This window comes from Dama dama, chromosome 11, assembly GCF_033118175.1.
Source record: "Dama dama isolate Ldn47 chromosome 11, ASM3311817v1, whole genome shotgun sequence".
In the NCBI taxonomy this organism is placed as follows: domain Eukaryota; kingdom Metazoa; phylum Chordata; class Mammalia; order Artiodactyla; family Cervidae; genus Dama; species Dama dama.
Window position 1 is genome coordinate 57,285,509 of NC_083691.1, and position 27,030 is coordinate 57,312,538.

The 27,030-nt window shown below is 41.5% G+C and overlaps 1 pseudogene and 1 gene segment (V, D, J or C); both read right to left on the bottom strand.

Moving 5' to 3' along the window:
* LOC133064829 (immunoglobulin kappa variable 2-29-like) overlaps positions 1-27,030 on the bottom strand; it is a 134,492-nt gene that overhangs the window by 7,323 nt on the left and 100,139 nt on the right.
* On the bottom strand, positions 8,135-25,994 carry LOC133064220 (testis-specific Y-encoded-like protein 5; annotated as a pseudogene).

The window sequence follows — 27,030 nt, forward strand, 5'->3', positions numbered from 1 at the left end:
CCATCCAGTCAGTGATGCCATCCAGCAATCTCATCTTCTGTCATCCCCTTTTCCTCCTGTCTTCGATCTTTCCCAGCATGAGGGTCTTTTCAAGTGAGTCAGCTCTTCCCATCAGGTGGCCAAAGTATTGGAGTTTCAGCTTCAGCATCAGCCCTGCCAATGAACACCCAGGACTGATCTCCTTTAGGATGGACTGGTTGCATCTCCTTGCAGTCCAAGGGACTCTCAAGAGTCTTCTCCAACACCACAGTTCAAAAGCATCAATTTTTCAGTGCTCAGCTTTCTTCATAGTCCAACTCTCACATCCAAACATAACCACTGGAAAAACCATAGCCTTGACTAGACAGACCTTTGTTGGCAATGTAATGTCTCTTCTTTTTAATATACTATCTAGGTTGGTCATAACTTTCCTCCCAAGGAGTAAGCGTCTTTTAATTTCATGGCTGCAATCACCATCGACAATGACTTTGGAGCCTAAAAAAATAAAGCCTGACACTGTTTCCCCATCTATTTGCCATGAAGTGATGGGACCAGATGCCATGATCTTAGTTTTCTGAATGTTGAACTTTAAGCCAACTTATTCACTCTCCTCTTTCATCTTCATCAAAGAGGCTTCCTCTTCACTTTCTGCCATAAGGGTGGTGTCATGTGCATATCTGAGGTTATTGATATTTCTCCAGCAATCTTGATTCCAGCTTGTGCTTCTTCTAGCCCAGTGTTTCTCATGATGTACTCTGCATATAAGTTAAACAAGCAGGGTGACAATATACAGCCTTGACGTACTCTTTTTCTTATTTGGAACCAGTCTGTTGGTCCATGTCCAGTTCTAACTGTTGCTTCCTGACCTGCATACAGGTTTCCCAAGAGGCAGGTCAGGTGGTCTGGTATTCCCATCTCTTTCAGAATTTTCCACAGTTTACTGTGATCCACACAGTCAAAGACGTTGGCATAGTCAATAAAGCAGAAATAGATGTTTTTTCTGGAACTCTCTTGCTTTTTCAGTGATCCAGCGGATGTTGGCAATTTGATCTCTGGTTCCTCTGTCTTTTCTAAAACCAGCTTGAACAGCTGGGAGTTCACGGTTCACGTATTGCTGAAGCCTGGCTTGAAGAATTTTGAGCATTACTTTACTAGCGTGTAAGATGAGTGCAATTGTGCGGTAGTTTGAGCATTCTTTGGGATTGCCTCTCTTTGGGATTATCTCCCAGCAAAAAACTCAATGTTGGAGAGTACCGTGGCAGGTCACTGAGCCTGTAACACCTAGTTGCCCTTATCTGCAGTTAGATTCTTTCTGTCCTACTGGATTGTAAGCTGTTTGATGTTTCATTGCCTTATATTTGGAAGGTCTAGTCTAGTATCTTCACTTGGTAAATGCTCAACAAACATTTGCAGAATGAATGAAAACAACAAAACAAAGAGACAAAAACAAAAAAAACATAAATAGTTGAAAAATCAAGACTAGATCAGGGCTGATAAATTACAAAGGACCAAGGGTTAATACTGACTATGGTAATAGTAAGTTTTACAAAAGAAATTGTAATAGTAATTCTGAAGTAAGCTCAATACTATATACAAGACTGCACATGAAATGTTGCTTAAAAAGTAAAAAAAAAAAAAAAAAAGAAGTTGTGGTAGGCATATACAGTGGAATATTACTCATCCATAAAAAGGAACAAAATTGGATTATTTGGAGTAATGTGGATGAACCTGGAGTATGTAATACAGAGTGAAGTAAGTCAGAAAGAGAAAAATATCATATATTAAAGCATATATATGAAATCTAGAAAAGTGGTACTGATAAACCTATTTGCAAGAAGGAATAGAGATGTAGACATAGAGAATGAACTTGTGGATGCAGCAGGGGAAGGAGAGGATGTGATGAACTGAGAGAGGAGCATTGACATATATTGTGTGTAAAATAAATATTAAGAGCTAGTGGGAGACTGCTGTATAGCACAGGGAGCTCAGTTTGGTGCTTAAGGGTGACCTAGAGGGGTGGGATGGTGGGGGGAAAGGGAGGCCCAAGAGGGAGGGAATATATGCATGCTTAGAGCTGATTCACTTATAGCTTATGGTAACTAACACAACATTGTAAAGCAATTATCCTCCAATTAGAAAAAAAGGTAAAAGAAGAGAAAATAACTGACGTCTTCATCATAAATATGACTGAGCTTTGCAATGGAGCACAAAACAGCCAATAAGAGGATAAAGTAGGTTTCTGCATAGTCACGATGAAGGTGATTGCAAAGATATAGGCTGAATGGTATATATTGTATGATACTATGATCCCATTTTAATTGAATATGTATGGATATGAATAGAGGCTAATTGCAGAAGGAAGTACAATCAACTGTGCTCAATAATTGTCTCCTAAAATTGATTACAGTAGTTGTGGAAGAAAGAGGAGCCATGTCTTCTCTTTCTACTGTACTATTGTAGATTATTTGATTTTTAAAAATTATGGGAATATATTCATTTTTTGATTTTCAGAAACACTAAGGCTGTACCAATTTTGATAGTTTGATATCATCAAGTAGAATTCTCCATAGTCATGTGCAATTGTAAATATAATTTTAAAATGATATATACATGTTTAACTTTTCTTTGTCATTCAAATACTGTTTTAATAATCTTTAAATTAAAAGTGCAAAAAAGGTAGGAGTTTTCCTGTTCTGTATAGGAGATATTGTTTTACCAATGTAGGACATGTGGGTGTGACGTGGGGGCTAAAAAATGTGTGTTCCTAAGTGAGTAAATAGGAGACTGAAAGTGAAGCATGTAAGTAAATGACTATTAAAAGCAGAATTTGCTACTAATAAAAGATACTTATTATAAGAACTGTTGTGCAAAAGCTAGATTTTTTGACCACACACAGTAGGATCAATAGGAATGGTTGTTGTGATGTTTGCTGTAACATCACATGGATCACTGAAAAGTGGCTGAGAGCCTTAATGTGTATGTGGTTTATTATTTGAAGGCAAAGGATGTCTTAGGAGCAACTGTGAAGACCTACCATTCTACAGAGTGTCCAGGATGGGCCTTGATAAGATTGACTTACTAAGGAAAAATAGTCAATAAACTAGTCTGAGGGGTTCTTAGATTTATGCATGAGTGATGGAAACAGAAAATTTAGGGGACCATTCCAAAAAACTCTTCACTAAAGCTGCTTTCCATGTGGCTGCCAACAAAGTCATATTCTTAGAATAAATTCTCAACAGCTCATGGCATGTGTGTGTGCTCAGTGGCTCAGTCGTGTGTGACTCTTTGCAGCCCCATGGCCCACCAGGCTCATCTGGCCTAGGGAGAGAAAGAAAAAACAAAAGAGAGAAAGATGAAATACATGTGTATAAGTCATCCTGAAAACTGTTGAGAAGCTTTCTGATCAGTGTTCTCAGGTCTAGCATTTCAAGAAACACTTTTTTTTTTTTTTTTTTTTTAAATTTGACACAAGTAACCAGCCTATTTGAAAGGTCTGTCTCCCATCAGTACCATACAGAAAATCACCCAACATGTCAGAGACACAGTGACACAATTTTGCAAAGTTTGAGGACTGAGGGCTTCCCTACCTGGCTCCTGAAAGTTTGCATCTGATAATCCATCCAGAAGTCTGTGGTTCAAAATTTTTTCTAGCTCATCATTCACAGTAAAGTCCAAAGTAGGTGTGGTTCTTTGGACTTCAGCTTGATTCCTTCCTCTTTAAGATTATAGTGTCTGAAAAAAAAAAAAAAAGATTATAGTGTCTGTACTAGACTTTGTACTAGACTTTGTACAAAGACTTAAGCTTTGTACTAGACTTAAGCTGATATTTCAAAAGGTGAGGAGGAAATTCTTGAGCCACATTCTGTGGTGATCAGAACCTGATCAATTGCTGTTCTCTGGGCTAGAGTGCCACAAATGGACATCTGACTTGAATCCTCAAGGGGCAAGGATGGCCCCCCCATTTGGCCAGAAGGAGGGAGACAGAGGAGGTCACTTGAGAACTCACTGCTTCTTTGCTGCTTTGGGGCTGTGTCTATTTCCATCCATTTCTGAAGAAAGACATGCTGAGAGAAGCAAAGTCCTTGGTCCAACCACGTGCAAACACATAAGCTGTACTTCTGACCTGAAATTCTGGTCCTGCTTTGGAAAATGTAGACACTCATCTTGTTTCTGGTCCTTCCCAGGTGGTGCTAGTGGTTAAAGGATCCGACTGCTGGTGCAGGAGATGCAAGAGACTCAGGTTCAGTCCCTGGGGCAGGAAGATCCCCTGAAAGAGGAAATGACAACCCACTCCAGTATTCTTGCCTGGGAAATTCAATGGACAAGGAGCCTGGCAGGCTACAGCCCATAGAGTTGCAAAGAGTCAGACACCACTGAGTGCCTGAACATGCACACAAACACACACATCTTGTTTCAACGAAGACATGAAGGCTGCAGGTGTTTTGTTCTTCTTTTTTTTTTTTTTTACTTTCTAGAGTGAAAGAGAAAACAGTAGCAACATACCAGGGCTTATGTACCCTTGGAGAAGCTCTGACAATGAGGTTTACATATTGAATGTTGTGGTTTCCAGTTGGTTTTACACTAGTGATGAACCTTTCAAGCTCTACCGTGGAGTTCCCCCGGTGCCTGTCTGTCTACTTGGCATGCAGCCCTGTGTCCCCCTCACCCTACTGCACAGAAACCCATTGCAGACAACTACTGTGATTGAGCCAGCTCTGCGTGCAGCCATGGAGTCCCTGAATTCAGGCTTGGTTCCTCACATTTTTGCCTTTGTTGTCAAAATCTTCAAATCCTTCATGAACACTCTATTCTGCTTTCTGCTGACTCAGGACCGCTTAGTGAGAGGCCCCCTCCCACCCCTCTGACCACTCCCCCCTTCCTCCTCTTCCCAGTCTTGCTCATCTTGACTAAGAACCTGGGCTCTGGATCTTTTCTGCTCACTGACCTGCATTGCCTCCTTCCCTTGATATGAATATATGAATGTCCTGATTCCATTTCAAAAGGATTTCAATCTCACTCTACTTTCCAATTCTGTCCCCCCCCCCCCACCCCCATTCTGTTCAGCTCCAGGGGTCAGTCAAGCTGCTTACCACACAACCTAATATTCTGCTGCTGCTATCTCTGCCCTGATCTTCCTGTACTTGTGGGTTTCTTTCTTCTTTCTGATTGTACCACAGAACTTGTGGATTTCAGTTCCTTGATCAAGGATTGACCCTGGGGCCCTTGGTAATGAGAATGTGGAGTCCTAACCACTGGACTGCCAGGGAATTTGCTTTGGGTTTATTTCTTTAAAAAATCATTTTTGCAATTTAGGTTTTTAAAAAAAAATTTGTGTTTATTTATTTAAAATTTATTTATTTATTTGGCTGCTCTGGGTCTTAGTCAAGGCACACAAAATCTTCTTCATTGCAGCCTGCCACATCTTTAGTTTCAGCATGAGGGATCTTTAGTTGTGGCATGTGGGATCTAGTTCCTTGACCAGGGATGGAAGCCAGGTCCCCTGCATTGGGAGCATGGATTCTTAGCCCTTGGACCACCAGGGAAGTTCCATGATTTTGTCATTAAACAAGGCGAAAGTATTGTGATTGAATGTGTGAGTTTAATCCCTCTTCTTAAACTAGATTCTTCTTAAATTGGCTCCTTTGGTTTCTAAGTGGGGTTAAACTAGGCTTGTTCTTGGCTCTTATTCCCATGTTGCTGTTCAGTCGCTCAGTCATGTCCAACTCTTTGCGACCCCATGCACTGCATGCCAGGCTTCCCTGTCCTTCACCATCTCCTGAAGCTTGCTCAAACTCATGTCCATTGGATCAGTGATGCCATCCAACCATCTCATCCTCTGTCGTCCCCTTCTCCTGCCTTCAATCTTTCCGAGCATCAGGGTCTTTTCAAATGAGTTAGTTCTTCACATCAGATGGTCAAAGTATTGGAGCTTCAGCTTCAGCATGAGTCTTTCCAATGAATATTCAGGGTTGATTTCCTTTAGGATTGACTGGTTGATCTCCTTGCAGTCCAAGGGACGCTCAAGAGTCTCCGACATCACAGTTCAAAAGTATCAGTTCTTCAGTGCTCAGCCTTCTTTATGGTCCAATCTCACATCCGTACATGACTACTGGAAAAACCATAGCTTTGACTAGACGGACCTTTGTCAGCAAAGTAATGTCTCTGTTTTATAATGTGCTGTCTAGGTTTGTCATAGCTTTTCTTCCAAGGAGCATCTTTAAATTTCATGGCTTCAGTCATCATCTGCAGTGATTTTAGGGTCCAAGAAAATGAAGTCTGCCACTGTTTCCATTGTTTTCCCATCTATTTGCCACGAAGTGATGGGACCAGATGCCATGATCTTTGCTTTTTGAATGTTGAGGTTTTTTTTTCTTTTTTTAGAGATTCAAGCTTTAATTTTTTTCCATCATGCAAGTAAGCTTACAACTATTTATACTGTTTCAGAACAGAGAAATAATTGCATTATTACCAGAGTGCCAAATTACCAAGTAAGACAACCGGTTACTGATTACTTTTGGGAGGTTATTTTCACAGAACACAGCAACAATTTCCAAATTATACTTTACTTTCAAGATCAGAATTATATCATGAGACTAGGACATGCTGATAATTGTAACAATCACACAAAGTCTCCATCTTACAGGTGGAAAAAAGACTGTTATTCTGGTGAAAGATCTCAAGTAAGCACCTTATCAAAGACTGATAGATAAGTCTTTGAAAGAGTTTACAACAGAGCAGTCTCTCTTTCCTCTTGTGGATGCAGGGAAAATGCAGCCTCATCACTTTTTGAGACTTCCTGTAAATTCTGAAGACTTTCATATCTGAGGCCCATCTCTGGCACATCATTAGTTAACATGAAAAGCAAAAAGCAGACCTGATGGGATAGTGATAGTGCACCCACCACTATCACCACCAGCAGAGTGTCTTAGTCTCCCAAAGTGGTCCTGGTTGAACTGGCACAGTGTCTTAGACTTTTGATAAACAATACAGGCAGGGAGAGGGAGATGCAGATGAAACCAGGTTGACCATAATTGATAAATGATGTAGCTAGGTGACAGCACACGGGGTCTCTCCACTTTGCATATGTTGAAAATGTCGGTAATAAAGAGGGAAAAGCTTTAAGAAAAAAAAGCAGACTGTACAGCTCTATTTTTCCATTAGGCAAAAAAATGGGGAAAATGGTAAGATTTTTTTTACTCAGTCAAAATAAGCAGCATATAGCATTAATCTTCCGCATAACACAAGGCCACATCTGAAGCCACAGCTTGATGACGGTGAGCACATGTCCACACATACCAGCCTGCTCATCAGCCCGGCAGTCAGTAGGGTTCCTGGAAGGCTGGAGAGGGTGTGGATCTCATGTACTGGCAGAGGGCCTGTGTCCACAGGTAGTTCTTGAAGTCCTTGTTAACCAGGAAGCCAATTGGGCCAACAGCAACCTAGACAAAACTCAATGGCCTGACAGTGATGAGTCATGGTGCAGACCTTGACAAAGGTTTACCAGGAAGGAGAAAGGTCCAGAGGCAGGAAGAAATGCAGAACAGTGCAGAACACACAGCAAACTGCTTCTCACCCTTAACCTCAATCCGTGTCCAGGAGGTAGCATGGGTCCCTGGCCAAAGCCAGAGATCCTGTAGGTGGCACCTTGGCTGGTGACCCCAGAACCAAGGGACAATCAGTTTTGGTTGATGGCCAATGGCATACGCACTAGCTTCATTTTGCAGTGGCAACAGAAAAGCTTGCTGCAGATGGCATGCATGGCTGGCAGGAACTTGAAGCCCAGCAAGTCACAGGCCCTGAAGTAGCAGAGCTTGAGGAGGCACTGGTCCTATTGTTGGATGACTCATGAGTGCCCATGTTAAAGACAGGCGGGAGAGGCCATAGCCAAGAACAGGGTACAGCACACATCTGAATCATGTGAGTTTAACCTGTAAACAGGAGGGGTGAGATCAAGTAACATGTGATACTAACGTAAAAAAAGCAAGAACGTCACGGAGAAGCAAAAGAACATGATCATAAATGCCATATTCTTGTAACTGAGCTCCAATAGGAATACAGTGCACAGAGGCCAACACGAAGAGAAGGCAGACAGCTAAACATATAAGGTCAGCCAGGCACAGGGCCAGCAGGAGGTAGGATGGAGACTTGGGCAGGATCAGTTGGACTTGTTTACACCAGGTTCTGGGGTCTCCACGGGCTGTCTTGCTGCCCCTGGCGTGCCCTCCTTTCCTTTCTCTGCACTGGCCCTTTCACTCACAAGGTAGTACTGTAAGGGATTGAGCCACAGCTCCTCCTACTCCTCCTTGATTATCTCCACAATCTTGTCAGACTCAATGGAGCTGTGGTTTGAAAACCACCCAAAGATGCTCTGGCTGTTGTCAGCTTTCTCCTGGCTAAGGATCTGGAGATCATCCCAGAGGAGCCATTGGATTGGAGTAGAAGGAGACACCACCAGGCCGGCAGGGCCATGCCCGTATTCTTTAATGAGCACCGTATTTTGGAAATAGGGATTGCACCCGAAGTAGAACTTGATTTTGTAGACCAATTTCGTGAGGCCAACCACTTCCACCTCCAAGCTATTCAAGTAGCTGAGGACCTCTTTATCTTGGTTATTCAGAAAAGATGAGAGCTGGGAGTGGTTCTGAAAATCCTGCCCCCAGAAGCCTGGAATATTCTGGATAAGGAGGTTCCTGAGCGCTAAGTGGTGCAGCTGCCAACTGCCCAAACTTGCGGGAAAGCCGGAACTAGGCCACGTCTGCCTGGGTGTTCATGGTCTCCAGCTTTGGCTGGACGTTTCAGCATACCCCTGCCGCCGCGGGCCCTGACCCTGCATTCTCCATCTTCTCTCCCACTGGAACGGAGGCAGACTCCCCAGCGGTCCCTTTCTTCAGCTTCCCACCTGCTAAGGCCGGAGACCCCCTCCCCACTTCACAACAGGTATCTGGGGCCTTCTTCGCAGCGGGGCTGTGCAGATTCCCAACGCGGGGGCCATTTTTCGGCCTTCCCACGGTTCCCATGAAGATAATGTTGGTCACCAGGTGCTCCGGGAGGGATGTGGCCTTCCCCGGGCCGGGCCTGGTCACGCCCTGCCGGTGATTTCTGCCGCCTGGGCCTGGAGCGCGAGGCCACAATCTAGGGGGAGCCGGCAGGCACCCTCTTCCTCGGACGGGTGAGGGCGGCGCGGGCGCAGTGGTTTCCAGGCCACCCCAACCCGCGCCAGCCTGCACCTGGGCTGCCTTGGTCTCCTTCCCGAGCCTCTGGAGCTCTGGGGGGTCTGGGTCGCGTGGGACGTCGTCAGGAGCAACGCGGACTCGGCCTTTGGCGGGGCTTTTGCCATGGCTTTTGGCGCGGGAGGACTTTCTACCCTTCAGCCACGCATGGTGGCGGCCCACCCGACTCAAAGCCACGCAGAGAAAGGCTCCTGGCGCCAGCTTGTGGTACTTGAATGTTCAGTTTTAAGCCAACTTTTTCACTCTCCTCTTTCACTTTCACTTTTTAGTTCCTCTTCACTTTCTGCCATAAGGGCGGTGTCATCTGCGTATCTGAGGTTATTGATATTTCTCCCATCAATCTTGATTCCCGCTTGTGCTTCTTCCAACCCAGCGTTTCTCATGATGTACTCTGCATATAAGTTCAATAAGCAGGGTGACAATATACAGCCTTGACGTACTCCTTTCCCAATATGGAACGAGTTTGTTGTTCCATGTCCAGTTCTAACTGTTGCTTCTTGGCCTGCATACATGTTTCTCAGGAGGCAGGTAAGGTGGTCTGGTATTCCAATCTCTTTAAAAAATTTTCAGTTTGTTGTGATCCACACAGTCAAAGGCTTTAACGTAGTCAGTGAAGCAGAAGTAGATGTTTTTCTGGAATCCCCTTGCTTTTTCTATGATCCAATGAATGATGGCAATTTGATCTCTGGTTCCTCTGCCTTCTAAATCTTCTTTCTAAATCCAGCTTGAACATCTGGAAATTCTCGGTTCGTGTACTGTTGAAGCCTAGCTTGGAGAATTTTGAATATTACTTTGCCCCCATGCCTGCCCCCATGCTAATCAGCATACTGATTCAAAGGCTATTAGTCTGGCGCTGGGGAAACAAGCACTCACTTCCCTTAATGTGACTGCTTCCCTTAAGCTCCTCAACCACCAAAGTGCCCTGTTTACCTTGGCTGAGACTAGACTTCCAAACCTAACAGCACACAATTGAAGAGGGCAGGGCGGCAAGGAAACAAACAACAAATCAAAAGAAAAAAATAAAAAAAGCAACAGATTGAAGCAAGGAATAATTGGACTTTTATGTTGAATATGATGGACTTGTCCACCACTCTCAAACTCCCCTTTGCAAGGACAGAGAAATATAAAAATGGGAATAAATATATTTCATGAAGCATCACAAAGGAGAAAGAATAATTGAGGGAAAACTGCAAAGATTGCAGTTGTGTGATTGAAATGATGGAGGAACTAGAATCTTCCATTCCTTGGAAAAAATAGACAGGGATCTTTGAAGCAGCCAGTATTAGTTTTGCCCTCAAAGCCCTCAGAAAAGCACATGCACCTCAGAGCTAAAAGGCATTGGGTGAACTTCCCTGGTGGTCCAGTGGCTAAGACTTTGGGTTCCCAATGCAGGGGACCCAGGTGTGATTGCTTGTCAGAGAACTAGATTCCATATGATGTAAATAAAGATCCCAATGAAGACTGAAGATCCCACACAACTAAGATCTGGTGCAGCCAAAAAGTAGAAAAGGCATTGGGACTGGAAGTTAGAAGAGGGACCCTGGAAGGTGGAATAACACTGGGCTACCTACCACTCAGCCTTCAGGTCATGTGAATAGTGATGGCAATAAAAAGGGATCAACTGACAGGCATCCAAGAGCAATGAGATAAAAGTTTTCCAAGGCACTGGAAGGAAAAAAAGTAGTTAAAAACCTAAACCAGTGTAGCAAAATTCAGGAAAAGGAAATTAAGAAAAAATCAAGAGAAAAATACAATCAACAGAAATGTAAAATAAGATGGGAGGACCAAGTACAAATAGAACAAACTACAATAAATATCAAGTTATCCCAAAACTTGAAAATAAGGCAAAAAAGAGATATTGACACAAATTTTCTCTTTGATCAAATTCTACTTAGGCTACTCTCAACTCTCTTCTCAAGCAGGCCCTGAATTTTGGGCTTCTCTGTTTGTCACTACTTTGTCCAGTTTTAGCGTGAATCCTGCTAAAGTCAGTTTAACCAGAATTCCCCATCCTGGGTCTCCCTACCCTCACCCCTTCATATCTAACTCAGTTTTTTATACTCCATCATCTCCCAGACAGTATGTGAGCACTCTGGCCTGCCTTCAGCAAGACTCCCATCATATGGGTTCAGCCAGACTCAGAATTACCCCTGCTGTTTCCTCTTAGTAATTTTCCATCTACTGACCCCGACTCCAGCCTTCTCAACTTGACTATAAATTTCCACTAGTCCTTGTATTTGAAGCCCAGTATTTGAAGTCCTCCCCTTTTTAAAACCTCATTGTTGCATTGTGGTCCCTACATTTCCGGTGATGGTCCTGAATAGGATCTTTCTTGTTTGTTTACATTGAGTGGCTTGTGGAAGCCTTGGCCAGAGACCGAACTGAGGCCCTGGCAGTGAGAGTACAGAGTCCCAACCACTGGACCACCAGGGAATTCCCAAGCCTTTTTACCATTTTTTAACAATCATCATACATAATTTTTCTTCAACACTATTGGTCCTTTTCAAGGTCATTTGATTTACTAGGAAAATAAAGTTTGTTTGGCTTGTATTTATTACTGATAAAGATTCAATTCCAAAAAGTTAGACCTAGAAAAAACTGATATCATGAAAATGATAAATTATTTTTGTATGGGAAGACCATAATACTTAAGGTTTTGTTGCTGTATCTGGGCTTCCCTGGTGACTCAGATCTTAAAGAATCTGCCTGTAAAGCAGGAGACCCGAGTTTGATCCCTGGGTTGGAAGGATCCCCTGGAGAAAGGAATTGGCAACCCATTCCATTATTCTTGCCTGAAAAATTCCATGGACAGAGGAGCCTGGCAGGCTATAGTCCACGGGGTTGCAAAGAGTCAGACACAACTGAGTGAGTAACCCTTTCACTTTCAAGATATTAATCAGTTTTTCATTTTGTTTAGTAATCTTATTCCAGCCTTGATAGGCGTGTGTCTGTGCTGACCAAAGAAAGGGTGGGTCTCATGACATCCTCAACTGACTCTATCTAATCAGAAAGAAGTAATTCCTCAAAAGGAGAGGTCAGTTTACTTTTAGGAAGTGCAAGGATGCAGTTAGGAAATGAAATTTCCATTGCTGTCTGTCCTTTGTGTATTTTGAACCCAAAGCTGGTGAATTAGGATATTTTGACTATATATAAAAGATACAATTCATGAAGAAGTCTTGTGATGGATTTTTATCACAGTGCATTAAATATATTAAACTATTTTTGTTACAGGCACAATAAGAACTTGAGAAAATGACAGTTACACTAAAGTATGTATATATTTTCCACATAGAGAAGTTGGGGTCAACACAATGCAAAACTTGAACCTCTCTCCCCCACACCCATCATTTTATCCTGTGTGGAATCGGAGAACAGACATAGTGTGTTGTGTTGGCATAAACATGTTAAAGATTAGGTGCCTCCTTCCCAAGTATGTTTATGTAACAAGGGACATTTCCAACTGTAGCTGGGGATATTTCTGGGTTCCCTGGTTAAGAAGCACAATTTTAAATAGATTCTTTCTAATCTGTATTTGTTGTTCAGTCACTCAGTCGTGTCTGACTCTTTGCGACCCCATGGACTATAGCACCCAGTCTTCCCTGTCCATCACCAACTCCCAGAGTTTGCTCAAGCACATGTCCTTAACCATCTCATCCTTTGTTGTCCCTTTTTCCTCCTGCCTGAGGAGCCTGGTGGGCTGCAGTCCATGGGGTTGAAAAGAGTTGGATATGACTGAGCAACTGAATGCACAGATATCATCTCATACAGAGGCAACGTTTAGAAATTGAAAACATTCTTTTTCTTGTGATGATAACTCTTAGGATTTACTTTCCTAACAGCTTTTATATGCAGCATACAGCAGTGTTAATTATCTTTATCAGGTTGTACATTATATCCCTAGGACTTATTTATCTCATAACTGAAAGTTTGTGACTTTTGACCACCTTCATCCAGTTTGCTTTTTGAATATCTACATAATGTGCACATTCCTCATCTCCCAAAATAAATGGAATAATTTGCCCAAGAAGAGGTAGATGCTAATTTAGAAGAAATTTAGGAGTTTGTCAAAGAACTAACTCCTCCAAAAGTACCTAATACAAGATAGTTTTCAAACAGTTTCTTTATATAAGTTTTTTTTTGTCTTGAAACATAATTTCCTAGGCCAAGCAGTTACATGTAAATGTAATACTTTTCAATTTATTCTCTGAATTGGCATGACTACGATACTGTGAGTGGACTGGAGTAATCCTCAAAAGAAACCTGGGACTCCTACAGATTAGAAAGCCTCATCTCTATTCCTTTAACCCTAAATCCAGTAATTTCCACGGCCTTCTAAAGTGCAGTGAAGAGAAAGAGTAAACAATATTTAGTCCATCTTGTAATTGACCCGGCTGGAAGTTTGACGTACTGTAGACAAAGGGTAGTTGCCACAGGTAATGGCATGCACCAGGAGGGGTCCACCCAAGTGTAAGCCACGTACACAGGACACATCAACCTAGGGAAAAACCAGGATTGCAAAAGTATACACAAAGTGTATATACACAAAGTGTCATTGACAACTCCATGAAAAAGACAATTTTTCACATCCCTCATTATTTCTTAAATTATACAGGCATCTCATAAGGGCTTGTACTCACCACTGTGCTCTCAGTAACTAACAGGTGTCTGGCATACACTTGGAGTGAAATGAGCAAAGATTGTTCTGCCGTCACATGGTATTTGCTGTTTTCTCCTCTCTTGCTCTGGCACCCTCCGGTGATAACTTTATATACTTTATGAAGTCCTGAAGGTCCTGTGTGGACCACCATAAACTCTGGAAAATTCTTAATACCAGACCACCTGACCTGCCTCTTGAGAAATGTGTATGCAGGTCAGGAAGCAACAGTTAGAATTGGACATGGAGCAACAGACTGGTTCCAAACTGGGAAAGGAGTGTGTCAAGGCTGTATATTGTCACCCTGCTTATTTAATTTATATGCAGAGTACATCATGAGAAACGCTGGGCTGGATGAAGCACAAGCTGGAATCAAGATTGCCAGGAGAGATGTCAATAACCTCAGATATGCAGATGACACCACCCTTATGTCAGAAAGTGAAGAGGAACTAAAGAGCCTCTTGATGAAGGTGAAAGAGGAGAGTGAAAAAGTTGGCTTAAAGCTCAACATTCAGAAAACTAAGATCATGGCATCTGATCCCATTACTTCTTGGCAAATAGATGGATAAACCGTGGAAACAGTGACAAACTTTATTTTTTGGGGCTCCCAGATCACTGCAGTTGGTGACTGCAGCCATGAAATTAAAAGACGCTTACTCCTTGGAAGAAAAGTTATGACCAACCTAGACACCATATTAAAAAGCAGAGGCATTACTTTGCCAGCAAACTTCCATCTAGTCAAAGCTATGGTTTTTCCAGTAGTCATGTATGGATGTGAGAGTTGGACTATGAAAAAAACCCGAGCGCCGAAGAATTGATGCTTTTTTGAACTGTGGTGTTGGAGAAGATTCTTGAGAGTCCCTTTGACTGCAAGGAGATCCAACCAGTACATCCTAAAGGAAATCAGTCCTGAATATTCAAAGTAAGGACTCATGCTGAAGCTGAAACTCCAATACTTTGGCCACCTGATGCGAAGAACTGACTCACTGGAAAAGACCCTGATGCTGGGAAAGAGAAGGGGGTGACAGAGGATGAGATGGTTGGATGACATCATTGACTCAATGGACATGAGTTTGAGTAAACTCTGGGAGTTGGTGATAGACAGGGAGGCCTGGCATGCTGTAGTCCTGTGGGGTCGCAAAGAGCAACTGAGCAACTGAAGCCCTGAAAACTCCAGATGGTGGTGCTTTAAATGGGGTTGTCTGGGCTGAGTCTGGGACCATGTTAGACTGAGTAGAAAATAGACCTGGTATGATCTTGGAGGGTCTTTGTAGATTTGTGGACTGTTTGATCTGGAAGAGACAAGCCATGTCTAGCTTCATTCATTACAAACAGGAGAAAACTTTAGTCCCTAAGAGAGGAAGTGATTCACTTGAGGCCACAAAGGGGTTAAGGACTGAGTTAGCAGGAAGAACCCAATTAAAGCACCTCCATCACTTTTCCCGAGGCCGTTGGCAGAATCTTCATAAACCAGGAAAATTCTTTGCACAGTTGCCATCTGTTCTCCTCAAGGTAGAGCGCATACTTTAATGCATTTTCTCAAAGTCCAGTGAAAGAATGAAAAATGAGCCTGTACAGCATGAGAGTATGATCCTTTCTTCGGCATAACTAAGCTACTCTGGAACTCAGTCAGGATACAAACATCGCCTGTAACGCTGAAGAGCCTAAACTACTGATTTTTATAACTGATGACACCAAGACCTTCCTTAATAATACTAAGTTTGTAAGAACATAGTCATGGTTTGAACCTTTGCCTTCTAAGAACCATTTTTTTATTTCACTGTGAAAGTGAAAGTTGCTCAGTCATGTCCCATTCTTTGCAACCCCATGGACTGTAGCCTGCCAGGCTCCTCTGTCAATGGAGTTCTCCAGGCAAGAACACTGGAGTGGGTAGCCATTCCCTTCTCCAGGGGATCTTCCCGAGCCAGGGATCAAACCCAGGTCTCCCACATTGCAGGCGGACTCTTTACCATCTGAGCCACCAGTGAGACACCAAAATACTGGAGTGGGTAGTCTATCCCTTCTCCAGGGGACCCTCCCAACCCAGAAATTGAACCAGGATTTCCTGCATCACAGGTAGATTCTTTACCAGCTATAATTTCACTAAATGCTGACAGCTGGAATAATCTTCAGCCTGATAAGTACATTAACTAAGAACAATGATTTGTTGTTGTTGTTTAGTTGCCCAGTCATGTCTGACTCTTTGCAACCCCATGGACTACAGCAGGCCAGGCTTCCCTGTCCTTCACTATCTCCCCTCTCCCAGAGTTTGCTCAAACGCATGTCCATTGAGTCAGTGATGCCATCCAACCAACTCGTCCTCTGTGGCCCCCTTCTCCTCCTGCCCTCAATCTTTCCCAGCATCAGGGTCTTTTCCAGTGAGTTGTCTCTTTGCATCAGGTGGCCAAAGTATTGGAGCTTCAGCTTTAGCATCAGTCCCTTGGATGAATATTCAAGGTTGATTTCCTTTGGGATTGACTGAATGATAGGTACTCTGATAGATATTTCCCAAAGCTTGAATGATTTAATGCATTAGAAATTTTTCACTTGTGCAAAGTTCTGATTGGCAGTGGAGAGTGAGGTTTTTGTCCCATGCCATCTCCAAGGGATCCAGGCTGACAAATGTCATCTTTAGCATAAAGCTCCCATAATGAGTGGCAAGAGTACAGATCATGAAAGAGAAACCAATCTCAGAGTCACAGCCAGAGGCTTTGGGGATGATGAGTTACATAATGAAATTCTCCATAGCACAGGGAACTCTATTCAATGCTCTGTGGTGACCTAAATGGAAAGGAAATTCACAAAAGAGGAGATATATGTATACTTATGGCTGATTCACTTTGCTATACAGCAGAAACTAACACAACATTGTAAAGCAATCATAGTTCAATAAAAAAAAAAAAGAAAAAAAGCTGATGATTCTAAAAAAGAATATTATTCTAATCTCCTAATATGATTTATATTTTTAAATGGTGATGGTAGTTGGTGGTTTAGTTGCTCAGTCGTGTCTGACTCTTTGGGACCCCATGGACTGTAGCCTGCCAGGCTCCTCTGTCCGTGGAATTCTCCAGGCAAGAATACTGGAGTGGGTAGCCATTTCCTTATCCTATATTTCTAAATATAGGATAGTTTTCTGGTAGTTTACTCTCTTTTACTATTCCCTGAAGTATAGGGATTTTTTTTGAGGTTTTGGTAAAACTTAACCATACGTTTATCTGGACCTGGGCATTGATTTAAGTGAAATTTCTGTAACAACATATTTAGAGACAATCAAGGAAGTTGAATAGAAACTGGATATTAGCTATATTAGGGAATTTTTATTTCTGTATTATAGTGGCATGGTGGCTGTTTGGAAAAACTCATCAGTTAGCAGTGTACTGAAATTCTTAACGGATTCACTTCAAAATACTTTGGTGTGTTGTGTGTTTTATATATCTTTTATAAAGTTGACCACTTCTATAAACATTAAAAATAAAAATAATTAAACAGAAACAGTGTCACTGCTATATTTAAAACGGATAAACAACAGAATCCTGCTCTATAGGACAGGGATCTCTGCTTGGTGTGTGGCAACCTGGATGGGAAAGAAGTTTGGGGGAGAATGGATACATTTACATGTATGGCTGAGGCCCTTTGCTGTCCACCTGAAACTATCACAACATTGTTAATTGGCCCTACTCCAATATAAAATAAGAAGTTAAAGAAATCAATAGGGGAAATGGAAACATAAAAAAATTCCCATTAATGCCAGAAAAAGAGGGAAAAAGAAACAAAAGTTTGGACCCAATAGAAAACAGTTGGCAAAGTGGTAGGTTTTAATCCAGACAATTAAATCACATTAAATGTGAATAATCTAAACATACGAATTAAAAAGAGACTGTCAGTTTAGATAAAAAGAAAACCCAACTAGATGCTGCCTACAAGCAAAGATGACGGTGAAGTTGTGATCAGTTCAGTTCAGTTCAGTTGCTCGGTCGCTCAGTCCAACTCTTTGCGATCCTATGAATCACAGCATGTCAGGCTTCCCTGTCCATCACCAACTCCTGGAGTTTACTCAAACTCGTGTCCATCGAGTCGGTGATGCCATCCAGCCATCTCATCCTCTGTCATCCCCTTCTCCTCCTACCCCCAATCCCTCCCAGCATTGGGGTCTTTTCCAATGAGTCAACTCTTCACACATGAGGTGGCCAAAGGATTGGAGTTTCAGCTTTAGCATCAGTCCTTCCAATGAACACTCAGGACTGACCTCCTTTAGGATGGACTGGTTGGATCTCCTTGCATTCCAAGGGACTCTCAATAGTCTTCTCCAACGCCACAGTTCAAAAGCATCAATTCTTCTGCGCTCAGTTTTCTTCACAGTCCAACTCTCACATCCATACATGACCACTGGAAAAATATTTGGGGTTTTGAAGGTGACTGACTTGGGTGGTAGTTGTACAAAGATATTTCTTTTATAATTACTTGTTATACTTCATTTTGTGTACTTGATATGTATATTCCCAATAAATAAAGTTAACTGGCCAAAAAAAAAAAAAATCCACAAAACCCAAACAGTGTCACATTGTTGACTGTGACACCCTCAATCTGAAGTCAGGGTGCCGTTATGAGGTTCTGTCAGTAGATGACAGTGCTGTGTAAGCCAACAAGACTACAAATGCCTTTGGTGGTATCATGTTTACTTGATACTTTGTGGTCCCTGCTTTCCTGATAGCTCAGTTGGTAAAGAATCTACCTGCAATGCAGAAGACCCCGGTTGGATTCCTGGGCCGGGAAGATCCACTGGAGAAGGGATAGGCTACCCACTCCAGTATTCTTGGGCTTCCCTTGTGGCTCAGTGGGTAAAGAGTCTACCTGCAATGCAGGAGACCAGGGTTTGATCCCTGGGTTGGGAAGATCCCCTGGAGAAGCACTCCAGTATTCTGGCCTGGAGAATTCCATGGACGGTATAATCCATGGGGTCTCAAAGAGTCAGACATGACTGAACAACTTTCACTTTCACTTGTGGTCACTATGGCCTTGTGTTGGTGTCTGTGTATTTGAAGCTGCAGTCATGTCACTTCTGCCATTCTTTATAGACTTTTTTTTTTTTTTTGGGGTAGCTAAAGATCTTCTCTTTTTGGGTCCTTCGTCTGATGGGACTGTCTCTGGGGTCTTAGTTGAATGGGGTTGGAGCCAAGTCATGTGGCTGCAGTTGGGCTAATGACTGGGTTATGATTGGTAGGTCTGGTGCCAGGGTCATGGATGGGTGTGATTTATGACAGGTCCCTGGGTAAATGAGAGTGTCCCTGGGACTATGGTCAAGCAGGGCTTAAGCTGAGTCATAGACCACTTCTTGGTCAGCAGTTGGGTCTTCAGATGACAAGCCTGTTATCAGGGCGTGTATGGGTTTATCTCCTGTTGGGTACCTGGGCAGAATTCTACTCAGGTTGGGTAGGGTTAATGAATGGGCAAGACTGCCTCCAGAACCATGGTACTGCAGGGCTGGAGCTGGGTCAAGGGTTACTTCAGGGTCAGCTATTGGGATTAAGGTTGATAAGCCCTTTACCATGGACATGAGTGTGGCTCCTCCTTGATCCTTTGCCATAAAGGGATCATGGTAGGACTACAGCCAAGTGGAGTTTGCACCAAATCTAGCAGGTGCTACCAGGACCGTTTTATCTATGGATAGTTGCCAAGTCATTGTTTCTGTGGGTGGATATGGGAGATTGAGGGGGGGGGCCACTAGTGATAAAGAACCTGCCTGCCCATGCAGGAGACACAAGAGAAGTGGGTTTTCAATCAAAAAATGGGCCAAAGAACTAAACAGACATTTCTCCAAAGAAGACATACAGATGGCTAACAAACACATGAAAAGATGCTCAACATCAGTCATTATCAGAGAAATGCAAATCAAAACCCCAATGAGGTACCATTACACACCAGTCAGAATGGCTGCTATCCAAGAGTCTACGAGCAATAAATGCTGGAGAGGGTGTGGAGAAAAGGGAACCCTCTTACACTGCTGGTGGGAATGCAAGCTAGTACAGCCACTATGGAAAACAGTGTGGAGATTCCTTAAAAACTGGAAATAGAACTGCCATATGACCCAGCTATCCCACTACTGGGCATACACACCAAGGAAACCAGAATTGAAAGAGACACATGCACCCCAATGTTCATCGCAGCACTGTTTATAATAGCCAGGACATGGAAGCAACCTAGATGCCCATCAGCAGATGAATGGATAAGAAAGCTGTGGTACATATACACAATGGAATATTAGTAAGCCATTAAAAAAATACATTTGAATCAGTTCTAATGAGGTGGATGAAACTGGAGCCTATTATACAGAGTGAAGTAAGCCAGAAAGAAAAACACCAATACAGTATACTAACGCATATATATGGAATTTAGAAAGATGGTAACAATAACCCTATATGCAAGACAGAAAAAGAGACACAGATGTATAGAACAGACTTTTGGACTCTGTGGGAGAAGGCAAGGGTGGGATGATCTGAGAGAATAGCATTGAAACATGTATATTACCAATTGTGAAACAGATCACCAGTCCAGGTTGGATGCATGAGACAAGTGCTCAGGGCTGATGCACTGGGAAGACCCAGAGGGATGGGATGGGGAGGGAGGTGGGAGGGGGGTTCAGGATGGGGAACACATGTAAATCCATGGCTGATTCATGTCAATGTATGGCAAAACCCACTACAATACTGTAAAGTAATTAGCCTCCAACTAATATAAATAAATGAAAAAAAAAATGTTTGTAACAACTAAAAAACAAGTGTAAGAATGTGTTTCCTTTTCAAGTGCATATAGAGATTTTCACGAAGATAAACTTATCCTGTGTCATAAAACAAATAAACTTAAATAAAACAGAAATTCTTAGAAAGTTAGAAAAACTCAGACAAACTGACATAAAAAAATATAAAATCTTATTGTCCCAAAGCTGTTAAAAACATTGACTTTGGAATTAAAAACTCATTCCTGAAAAAAAAATTCCAGCCACAGAAAGTTTCCCTAATAAATCTGTAAACCATTTAAGAAAGAAATATGAGTAGTACCCATGTTTCCAGGAAATAGAGGAAAATGCAAAATTTCCAAAATCATTCCATAAGGACAAACTTACCCTTGTATCAAACCAGAGCAGACAGTACAAGAAATCTACACATCAAAATCTGCAGTGAACACAGATCAAAAAGTCTTAGCAAAGTATTAGTGAATGGAATCCCAACAATTAATTAAAAAGGGTTCTGCAAGGTGATGAAGTGATTTAACCCAAGAACGCAGATTTTTTTTAGCATTCAAAAGAATCAAACCATGTTTTGTCCAAGAAAACCTAAGTGTCTAGGAACTGAACCCTAAAAAAAACCTTTAAAATAATATTATTGAAATATGTGCTTTCAGCAAGTCATAGGAAACAAAAGTCCATTATATATAAATCATGATATAAGACTCACATATATTTCTATGTGCTAGCATTAAGAGCTGGAAACAAAATTTACAATGGCTTTACAAACCTAGAAATGCTTAGGGATATGTTAGCAAATCATATTCAAGTACTGTACAAGGAAAATTGTAAAATATTGCAGAAATAAACTTTAAAAATATTAATAAATGGAGAAATATATAAAGCTCATAGATCTAGTCATATTAAAATGAACAATTCTCCTCACTGAATTTAAAGATTTGACTCAAAATCTAAGCAGTTATAGTTTTGGAAGGTAAAAAAATGTATAAATTTAAATAGAAATACAAAGGAACTGAAAGCACAAACATTTTAAAAAGGTAAAACAATGTTTAGCATTTAAAATACTTGAATTCAAGACTTACTTGGAAGCTACAACAATCAAGCAATTTTGGTGTCAGTAGGGCTTCCCAGGTGGCTCAGGGGTAAAGAATCTGCTTGCCAATGCATTCGTTGGATCATAGAGAAAGCAAGAAATTCCAGAAAAAACTGCTACCTCTGCTTCATTGACTACACTAAAGCCTTAGACTGTGTGGATCACAACAAACTGTGGGAAATTCTTAAAGAGACAGGAATACCAGACCATCTAACCTGTCTCCTGAGAAACCTGTATGAGGGTCAAGGAGCAGCAGTTAGAACCTTACATGAAACAACTGGCTGGTTCAAAGCTGGGAAAGGAGTATAACAAGGCTGTATATTGTCACCCTGTTTATTTAACTTATATGCAGAGTACCTCAAGTGAAATGTTGGGCTGGATGAAGCACAAGCTGGAATCAAGATTGCCAGGTGAAATATCAACAACCTCACTATGCAGATGATACCACCAAAGAATTGATGCTTTTGAACTGTGTGGTATTGGAGAAGAATCTTGAGAGTCCCTTTGGCTGCAAGGAGATCAAACCAGGTAATCCTAAAGGAAATGAATCCTGAATTTTCATTGGAAGGACTGATGTTGAACCTGAAGCTCCAATACTTTGGCCACCTGATGCAAAGAGCTGACTCATTAGAAAAGACCCTGATGCTGGGAAAGATTGAGGGCAGGAGGAGAAGGGGATGACAGAGGACAAGATGGCTGGATGGCATCACTGATTCCAAGGACAAGAGTTTGAGCAAGCTCTGGGAGGGAGGTGATGGATAGGGAGGCCTGGTATGCTGCATATAGTCCTTGGGATCTGCATAGAGAAACGGAGTATTTCCTGCCATATCAGTAGAAAAGAAAGTCACAGTTTTCAGTGGTTGCAGCCCTGCAATGTGAGCCGGTTAGCCCTAAGGGAACTCAGGAAGGAGAAGAATACCTGCCATCTAGCATCCTTCAAACTACAGCCACTCCCTATGGTGAGCCCCGAGGAGGTGGAAAAGAGGATACTGGCTGCAGAGAGCTGAGGAGCATATCAAAGAATGATTTCAGTGAACCCAGACTCTTGTATCTTCCCATAGATAGAAAAGCACTAAATTCCTTAAGCTAGGATGTCTGATTTTCTTTAATTACCAATAATCTTTTGATGTTCAGACTACCTGACCTTTGTTGCAAAACTTCTGTATAACCTCTCCTTGATCCTCGGAGCAGTTCTCTCAGGGCTTATAACATGGCTATGTTATTTTATCTCTGCTTCAAAGCAGACTAATTGAAACAGCTGGCCAATGTGATTGGAAGCTCTTAAGGTCTCTACAATATCAAGTGTGTCAAGCATAGCCCTGGAAAGTGTGTTAGTCACTCAGTAGTGTCCAACTCTTTGTGATCCCATGGACTGTAAATTGCCAGTCTCCTCTGTCTGTGGAATTCTCCAGGCAAGAATACTGGAGTGAGTTGCCATTCCCTTCTCCAGGGGATCTTCCCAACCCAAGGATCAATCCTGGGTCTTCTGCATTGCAGGCAGATTCTTTATGTCTGAGCCACCAAAGAAGCCCATAGCACTGGAGGTAGTAGAAAATATAGAAATACATAGAAAAAGGAAGTGAGTATACATGTATGTGAAGCAACCTTATGTAATAAATACCAACAGACAAGGTAGTTCCACATGTTGAAGATTTTCAGTAGCAGCTGAGGTCATCCCTCTGAAGGCCTTTGGAGGTTTTTGAAACAGAATATATCACTGTGGGAGGGATATTCTCATTGTGTTGACAGAAGTAATAAGCAGAATCTTCGGATTTGATGTCATCAATTGTCAGGGTAAAATCTATGTCATACCCACTGCCACTGAACCGGGATGGAACCCCAGAGATAAGAGTAGAAGACTGTTTAATAATGAGCTTAGGAGCTTGTCCTGGTTTCTGTTGGTACCAGTACAAGTCATCATCCACTTTTTGGCTGGCTTTGCAGGTGATAGTGACTCTGTCTCCTGGAGTCACTGACACCGTTGCTGGAGATTGTGTGAGGGTTATTTCTGCTATAGTCTCTATTTAAGGGAGAAAATAGAAAAGATAATTCAAAAATATCATATTCAGGGAGAATGACAAAAATCAATTTCATATACAAATGCATTTTTGGGGGTCAAGATTCAGAAGAGGGAAATTATTTTTCTTACCAGAGATCCAGAGGAGCAGGAAGATGAGGTGAGCCTGGGAGCCCATGGTCTTGGCGGGACCTTCACTTGTGGTCAGTGTCTTCACCCAGTGAACCACATACTTTATATGGCCTCTGAGATGTTCAGGGACTTACATATGGAAGCAATATGCAAATAATATGGTATGTGGTGGTGGGACGGGGAGGCAGTGTTTAAATGGCAAAGTGTGAGACTTCATGCATGACGGTGGTTCATGGTGTTATTGTCATAGCTTTGCTTGCTTTCAAAAGGGCCGTGACTAAAATCTAAACTCCTGGGCAATTATCATCCTCTTTCCTTTGCTTTGCTTTTTTGCAACCAGACTGTTCATTATTGTGCAAGATTCAGTGCTTCATCTTTTGCCATTCTGATGCTAAATAAACTGGGGTGATACATTTGTTGTTTAGTCACTAAGTCATGTCAGACTCTTTCATGACCCCATGGACAATAGCCCTCTAGGCTCCTCTCCGCTTGGGATTTCCCAGGTGAGAATACTGGAGTGGGTTGCCATTTCCTTCTCCAAAATAAACTGGGTTGATAGATACCATGGCAATATTCCTGACATCACCAACCACTGCCTTTCTTTGGGTTGCATACTCATGAATGTATTCTAATTACTTCAGTCATGGTTGAATACAGGATTCAGAGAGGCGTCTGTTTAATGCTGTTTCCAACTGCACACATGGTTCCAGGATTGCTCAGCTCTTTCTTACAATATTTACACACACGTTACTTATCCTAAACTGAATTTCTTACACTGAGATTTTTTTCATATTTAAATTTTTTATTTTCTTTTGACTCAAGTGAATTAATGCCTACTCAATGGTACTGGGTAGTACCTAAAATAATTTCTTTGTATACCATCCATCTACATTTAAGAAAAACTACATGAAGCAATTGAAAATGGACACTGAGAATTGTAGCTAAATAGTAGGGCAAAGAGATGAAGGGTGAGACAATAAATTGCTACCATCAATTTGAAAGAAGTTAAGATACGTTGCTTTTCCTCGTTTGGATGTATGTTAGTCGCTCAGTCATGTCCAACTCTTTGTGACCCCATATACTGTAGCCTGTCAGGCTCCTCTGTCCATGGAGGTCTCCAGGCAAGAATACTGGAGTGGGTAGCCATTCCCTTCTCCAGGGGATCTTCCAAATCCAAGGATTGAATCTGGGTCTCCCACATTGCAGGCAGGTTCTGAGGTTTTAGTATCTGTGCCACCAGTGAAACCCCTGCTTTTTCCTAATCAAATTCTTTTTTATCTGATGTCCACTCAAAAACTTATATGATAATGTTCATGGAAGTGTTATTGATTGACCATAATAGTGGGAAGAGTTTAAATGTCCATTAACTGTTGAATGGAAAAGCAAAATGTCTCATAATCATATATAATGAAATGCTATTTGGTTATACAAGGACCTACTGTACGGCACTGAGAACTCTGCTAAATATTATGTAGCAATCTAAATTGGAAAAGAATTTGAAAATAGATGCATGTATAGTATTAACTGAATCACTTTGTTGTACTCTTAGAACTAACACAACACTTAGTCAACTATACTCCAATATAAAATCAAAAGTTAAAAACAAAAATATCATTGGCCATAAAAAGGAATGAAGTACTATAATATATTACAACATGGAAAAACTTTGCAAACACTATGGTAATTGAAGTAAGCCAATCACAAAAGAACATATATAGAATGATTTATTTATATGACGTATCCACCACAGCTACAGACATAAAAGTAGATTAGTGGTTAGACTTGGGAATATTTGATGCTGGAGGAAATGGGGGGTAAATGGTAATGGGTATAGGATTTCTTTTTGAGAATATTCTAAAACTTATCATGGTGATGATGACACAACTCTGTGAGTATACTAAAGTCTATCATATTGTACAGTATAAATTAGTGAACTATTTTGTATATGATTTGTAATGCCATAAGTGGGAGTGTGTGAGTACTCAGCTGTGTCTGACTCTTTGTGACCCCATGGACTGTAGCCTACCAGGCTCCTCCATCCATGGAATTCTCCAGGCAAGAATACTCTGGAGTAGGCTGACATTTCCTTCTCCAGGGGATCTTCCTGACCCAGAGATTGAACTCACCGTCTCGTGTGATTCCGGCATTGCAGGTAGATTCTTTACCACTTGAGCCAGAATGCCATAAAGCTGTTACTAAAAGTCTAGGATTTCAAGAATAAGAGACCTTGGATGAGGAATAACAAGAATATGTAAGTAATAAAAACCAAAAGAGCTATTTGTAAGTCTGGGGCTTTATGTTTTGAGATGTGTTTTGAACATTTAAAGGTGATCCATTTTTTGGAATTATTGAGAAAGAACTTTGTCCTAAAATGGACAGTAAAATTTACGTGATGCTCTTCAACTATGTAGATGACCTTGAAGAACTGCTACCAGCTATATTTGGCTTTATTCATCTCATTCCTATTAAATGGTCCTGCAAATGTGATTTGTAAAAAAATTCCCTTGGGATTTTGATTTTAATTAGATTGTTCCACTTTCCTTGAATAATATTCTGGGGTCTATGGTGTGTTTTGTTATTTTTCCTAAATATTTGATGCTTTGGATGCTCTTGTAGATGGTGTGTTTTGTAATTTTAATTTTTATAATTTGTTGTAGTGGTAGAAAAATTAAATTGCTGTTTTCTAATTATTAACCTCAAATCCAATGGTTTGCTATTTCTTTTATTAAATGCGATTGTTGTTTATTTTGAATTTTCTTTGCATACACTCCATTCACCTTGAATTATGATAGCTTTAATTCTTCCTTTCTAATTCGGTCTTTGTTGTTGTTATTTTTGCCTTGTTGCACCAACCAGAAGAGGTGTATCTTTAAAGGCATCCATTCATGGGAGTCTGATCCAATGCCATTGGCAATGAAATTGTGCCTAAGTATGGTTGTTTATTTTAGTCTGAGAAAAAATCCAGGACTTGGAGTCCAAATCTTGTCATGGAGTTACTTTTCAGAACTTCTAAGTTTTCCAAATAGAGGTTGAGATGCTAAAACTGAGCTGCCATAGTAGCAGCTGCTTATAAAGGAAACAACTGGTATAAATTGAAAAAGAAACCCTCTAAGGTCAATTGGAAGGACTGATGCTGAAGTTCCAATACTTTGGCCACCTGATGCGAAGAGTTGACTCATTAGA